The sequence below is a fragment of the Octopus bimaculoides genome, chromosome 19, assembly GCF_001194135.2.
Source record: "Octopus bimaculoides isolate UCB-OBI-ISO-001 chromosome 19, ASM119413v2, whole genome shotgun sequence".
In the NCBI taxonomy this organism is placed as follows: domain Eukaryota; kingdom Metazoa; phylum Mollusca; class Cephalopoda; order Octopoda; family Octopodidae; genus Octopus; species Octopus bimaculoides.
This window is the reverse complement of record NC_068999.1, coordinates 55,011,179-55,016,814: the sequence shown is the minus strand read 5'-3', so window position 1 is coordinate 55,016,814 and position 5,636 is coordinate 55,011,179. Positions and strand designations below refer to the sequence as shown.

The 5,636-nt window shown below is 35.3% G+C and overlaps 1 protein-coding gene across 1 annotated transcript in view; it reads left to right on the top strand.

Moving 5' to 3' along the window:
• The window catches only part of LOC106875420 (protein Mo25), a 46,266-nt gene that overhangs the window by 1,274 nt on the left and 39,356 nt on the right, over positions 1-5,636 (top strand). The gene's annotated exons all lie outside the window — the stretch shown is intronic.

Genomic DNA, 5,636 nt, shown 5'->3' with positions numbered 1-5,636 from the left:
TATATATATGAAAATGATGAGAAAACAGTCGGTGGGGCCACGCTAGTGTAGGTATGCCTATGTATGTGTGTGTGTGTGTGTGTGTATATATATATATATATATCTATATATATAACCACTCTTGAAGCCGTGGGCCTAGATGAAAAATGCGGTTATGAGTTTAAACTCATTTGAGCAGTGTTACATGTTTTCTGAGCATGTCTATTGCCCGTGTTATATATATAACACGGGCACACACACACACACACACACACACAGTCACTTTTACCTAAACATTTCTAATACAAAATGCTCTGTGTGTATATATGTGTGTGTGTGTGTGTATGTTTTACGCTGGTTCATTTAAAACTTCAACTCATCTCGAAGTTTAAATTACTATGAAACCATATACTTTGGTCGACCTGCTAGAAACAGCAACTAAATTTTTGTAAAAGGAAGAATACATTGGCCGATGTAGTTTTAGATAAATGAGAAGAGATGGCCACTGCTAGATTGTATTTGCTTGTAGGTGTACTTTATCAGAGCAGCCGTGGGGCGATGGTGGGACTTTGTGTTAGCGACCCGTCATATACACACCATTACCTTAAAATTCCTGCAATCAGACTAGACCAGATTGTGTCCAAATTATTCGGATAACAATCAGCAATTCGTGCTGACGATGAAAATATCGATAGGACGTGTTTTATTAATGACAAAATTGATCGATCAGATAAATAGATGATAATGATTGCATTTAGATGTTGTAGTTTAGCCCCAAGTCAACCCTGATTTTGTGTTCTTATATAATTCCATTGACAGAATCTCCCGAAAGCAAAGTTGACTTTGAGATTTGAGCGTAGAACAACTAAATCCGCTTGGCCTATAACCAAAAGCAACCCATACGTGACCCTCTCATTCTTTTAGGAATATGTTTAAGACTACATCCCCTTATAGGTCCTTTTCTTTTGACGGCTATTTGGCTACTATTTCTAGCAAGTCATTTGACTAAGGAAGATGTTAAATTTAGTTATCAATTCTTGCCTTATAGTCTACCTATTAAACAAATGTTGACTTAGCATCCTATATATATATTATGATATAAATAAATTGTTAGATTGTCAATTGTATTTCTCTATTTAATTTATTATTTGTGTGTGTGTGTATATATATATGCAAAACCGATTGGTAAGAGCAACCGTGATGGATATTTAATACATTTCGGATAATATATATATATGTGTGTGTGTGTGGGGGGGGTATATATGTGTGTCTAAATATATGTTTATGTGTGTGCATGTATATACGTGTGTATGTATGTGTATACATACGTGTGTGTGTGTATATATATATATATATATATATATATATATGTATATATACACACATGTATAAAGTACAAGTTTTTTTATTAAATACACTTTTCATTCTATGTTCAAATGTATTGAACTCCTTAATGCTAAACCGATAATTCACATATATAAACTATCACGCTTTATTACAGGTCAAATTTTTGTTGATATTTTGAATATTATACATTGTACAAACATGAAACTCAGTCCACTGAAAGATCCTGGGTAGGTAGGTATGCAGTGAACATTTCAATCATATTCATAAGCTACATACAAAATTATTTTGAGTTATGTATTTCGAAGTGCTTTCAACTGTCACGCTCTGTCGGGACATTGAAGGCATATGTGGAAAACTCCACCACCAAACCAATGCAAGATAAAGGTACGAGAAGTGTATCTCGGCATGACAACCAAAAAATAGGTAGACAAGTAAGAATAGGCCTCAGTAGCACAAGTGCTGCAATATTTGAAAGTGCTGGGGCTGCTCCTTTGTTCAGAAGCACCTGGTATAGGATGCTTAAAGAGAAGCTGGAAGTGTTAAGTGCATTGCTAGACGCATCCTAAGCAAGAACCACAACGTGGAGCATATTGATTGGGCACGGAAGTTCATAATGATCAATTTCCCAGATGTCCTCTTTGCAGATGAGGCCAGAGCTACTCTGGATGGCCTTGACGGATGGGCCAAAGTTTGAGGACCTCTTGGAGCTTCTCGCCTGCATCACATGCAGTGCCATGTTTGGGGTAGGAACCATAGGAAATGAACTTGTCGGGCCTTTCCAAGTACTAGAAGGTGTCAAACTCACCAGCAACTCCTACACCTCATTTCTGGAGGGGCATTTTGCAGTATGGTTAGATGATCTGCCACTCACATCGACAATGCTCTTTTGCATTCAGCCAAGGCCACAATTTCGTACCTCGCAACTTTGGGAATCACTGGCCAGTTACTCATGATTTGGCCTCCCTGTTCTCCTGACCTAAACCCTATTGAACAGCTCTGGTCGATCTTGAAGAGGAAAGTGTATGAAGGAGGTATCCAGTTTTCATCAAAGGATGCCCTGTGGGAAAAGATCAAAACAATTGCCAGTACCATAACATCTCAGATTAGTCGGCTAACAGCTTCTGTGGACAAAAGACTGTTTGTTTCTAAACAAGGAAGTTCTGTAGACAAATAAAGTACAGCACTGATAATTAAATTGTGTTTCATATCTTTTGCTGCTATTCTTCGGTAGCATGTTTCATTATTACAATAAAATGACGATAATACTTTGTTTCATTACCTTAAATTGACATTTTCATACACCTGCAATAAAGCATGACAGTTGAAAACACCTCAAAATACACAACATAACTTTGTATGTAGCTTATCAATACGATTGAAATGTTCATTGCGTACATACGTACCTACCTAGGATCTTTCAGTGAACCAAGTTTCATGTTTGTATAATGCTTAATGTTGAAAATATCAACAAAAATTTGACCTGCAATAAAGCGTGATACACAGTTTATATATAGAGAGATAAATTATATGGGTGTCTTATTCGCAATTTTACAACCTAAAGGCAGAAATATAAACGCCATTAGAGTGACAAAGGGCACTAATTAGCACCAATATTGCATGAAATAAGAGTTAAAACAACTCAGTAGCCATGGGAAACACTATCTTAATTGCCAGTCATTAAGATAGTGTTTTCCATGTCTATTGCGTTGTTTTGACACTTATTTCTTGCAATTCTGGTTCTGCTTAGTGACATCTATAGATAAGTTACATTCTAAGCATATCAAGTAGGATGCCAGGACTGACAAGGTAATATAACATTGAGTTCACAGTGAGATAAAAACAACCATGGGGTGTCCTGTATTGGCAGTGTACTGCAGGTATGTGTGTGTGTGTGTGTGTATATATATATATATATATATATATATATATATATATATATATAATCATTATCATCGTTCAACATCCGCTTTCCATGCTTGCATGGGTTGGACGCTTTGACTGAAAAAGGGAAGCTGGTGGTGTTGCACCAGGTTCCAATCTAATATGGCAAGGTTTCTACAGCTGAATGCCACCAACCACTCCGAGAGTGTAGTGAGTGCTTTTTATGTGCCACTGACCTGACACCAGGTCTCCCTTAGTTTGATAGGTCAACACAAGCACGGTATATCGCCAAGAGTCTTGGTCACCTGTCACATATATATATCGAATCCAATAGCCATAATTCCAATTCTGGTGTGATGTAAATATAGAAAGAACACAAATAAGGTTTAAAATTTACTGCAGCTGTTTCAGTAGACTTTTATTGATGCATTCATAAATTAAATCATAGCATAATCCATCATCCTCAGGTAAAATTTTGAACATATAAACAGGCAAGGTAAAACCTTGATAATATCCTACAGGGTGAATAATGAATATTTATATGTGTATATGTATAATGTATATATATATATATATATATATATATTTACATCAAGATAAAAATTGTGTCTTGGAACAAGAGTTTGGTATAAGAAATGTATAATTTGAGTAGTCACACTTTTGGATCTGTATATGAATGTATTCTTGTGTGCGTGTATACTATGTATATATGTTTTGTATATATATTTGTTAATATAAATATATATATTTTACTAAACTTGCCTGCATGGTTCATGATTTCGATTGCCACTAATGTTACTAGTAATATATATATGTATGTATGTGTATAAATGCTTGTGTGTGTGTGTGTGCGCGCGGCTTTTTTTCAATAAATTTTATTCAACAAAAACAATAACAACATTTAACAAAAACATCTTTAAATGTTTATTCCGGAGCATATTCACCATCTACTTCAATTTCTGCTTGGCATCTTGTTTAAATTTTTTATTGAATAAAATTTATTGAAAAAATGCCGCAATAATTATGCACCAACCTAATACATAAGTATATATATACCGCCTGACTGGCCCTCGTGCCAGTGGCATGTAAAAGCACCCACTCCACTCTTGGAGTTGTTGGCGTTAGGAAGGGCATCCAGCTGTAGAAACTCTGCCAGATCAGATTGGAGCCTGGTGCAGCCACCTGGTTTGCCAGTCCTCAGTCAAATTGTCCAACCCATGCTAGCATGGAAAGCGGACGTTAAATGATGATGATATATATATAACCTTTTCCCTTCCACCCATAATTGTGACTAAAGATACGTCAAAGTAGAAATTGTCTCCTCGAACAAGAGTTGGCTGTAAGAAATGTATAATTTGAATGGTCACTCTTTTGTATCTGTATTCTTGTATGTGTGTGTGTGTATGTATACTATGTGTATATATGTTTTGTAAATCTATGTATATATATATTTGAATGGTAATGCCTTCCCTTTATATTGTACAAATATAATTCATTTTTACGAAATCTGTATGTAAAGTTGTGTGTGTATGTCTATGTATATGACTGTTTAACATCTACTTTTCCTTGCTTGCATTGGTTAGAAGGAATCTTTAATGGCTGATCTATGGTTGGATGCCCTTAATGTTGCCATGAAGCACGTTTCCATGCACAGAGCCAGTCATTTTTTCCAGAGAAGACTGGAAATAAACAACATTGCATGTATGACAGTGGTATCAAGACAAGGGTGCACACACACACACACACACAAAAAAAACAACTAAATGACTGACAAATGGATTATATAGTTCATTCATCTGACTTTTTATTATTATGAAGGGGTGCTGAACAGATACTGGCTTTAAGGATATTGCAAAAGGCCTGGTTGGAGGCTCAACCTTCTGTGTTCTTTCACAGGTCTCAGAAAATCTGAAGGAGTGTGCAATAAGTGATGAATCTGACAGGGGAATATGTTGAATAAAATCATAATTCACTGATCAACCAATACTTTCTTTTACTTAAAGCCAGGCACTTTCCAGCATCCTCTCATGTACGTATATATATATATATATATATATATATATATTAGTTTATGTATATATTAATATTATCTCAGTTATTAAAACCTTCGATAATTTAAATACGTTAATAGTTACCAGAAGTAGCAAAATTACACTAAAAAACAAGATATCACAGCCGTTTTACAGGTAGGGATACCAAGTTAAAGTGATACATTTTGAGAAGATATGAATAATAATAATAATAAATGGAGCAAAACACATGTCAATAAAAGTTCCTTTAATTCCTACACATGCTTCAAAATAAATGAGAGCCCTGAAGAGAAATATATGAGGAACCCCAGCAGCTCTTTCTTCTTTGTGAAAGGGCTCTCATTTATTTCGAAACATGTGTAGGAATTAAAGGAACTTTTATTGACATGCGTTTTGCTC